The sequence below is a fragment of the Perca fluviatilis genome, chromosome 24, assembly GCF_010015445.1.
Source record: "Perca fluviatilis chromosome 24, GENO_Pfluv_1.0, whole genome shotgun sequence".
NCBI lineage: Eukaryota > Metazoa > Chordata > Actinopteri > Perciformes > Percidae > Perca > Perca fluviatilis.
This window is the reverse complement of record NC_053135.1, coordinates 918,505-918,926: the sequence shown is the minus strand read 5'-3', so window position 1 is coordinate 918,926 and position 422 is coordinate 918,505. Positions and strand designations below refer to the sequence as shown.

General features: G+C 38.9%; 1 protein-coding gene across 1 annotated transcript in view; it reads right to left on the bottom strand.

Annotated features, from left to right (window-relative positions):
- Positions 1 to 298: 298 nt before the first annotated feature.
- Positions 299 to 422, bottom strand: part of LOC120554695 (vesicle transport protein SFT2B-like) — a gene marked incomplete at its 5' end in the record, with an annotated part of 7,624 nt that continues 7,500 nt past the window's right edge. The window contains 1 exon segment of the mRNA XM_039793708.1: positions 299 to 422. This exon segment is cut by the window's right edge and continues 299 nt beyond it.

Sequence of the window (422 nt, the reverse complement as noted above, 5' to 3'; positions counted from 1 at the left end):
CATGTAATAATCAGGACTTTAGCTTAGTAGCTAGCATATCTCCAACCAGATCCATGTAAATAATCAGGACTTTTATCATCGTAAACACACTTCATTCAAAGTGGACAAAAACTAAATAAAACTACCAAAAGCCGTCTTGGTTCATCTTTCCACTGTTCCAACAATCACCACTCTGGTTTGGTTGAAATAAACCCTTAATTCACCCATTTACATGTGGAGATATGCTGGCTCTATACACGCTAAAAGTCCTGATTATTTACATGGAGTCTGGTGGAGATATGCTGGCTCTATACACGCTAAAAGTCCTGATTATTTACATGGAGTCTGGTGGAGATATGCTGGCTCTATACATGCTAAAAGTCCTGATTATTTACATGGAGTCTGGTGGAGTTTGGTGATTGCAATGTCGCAGACACTTTAAC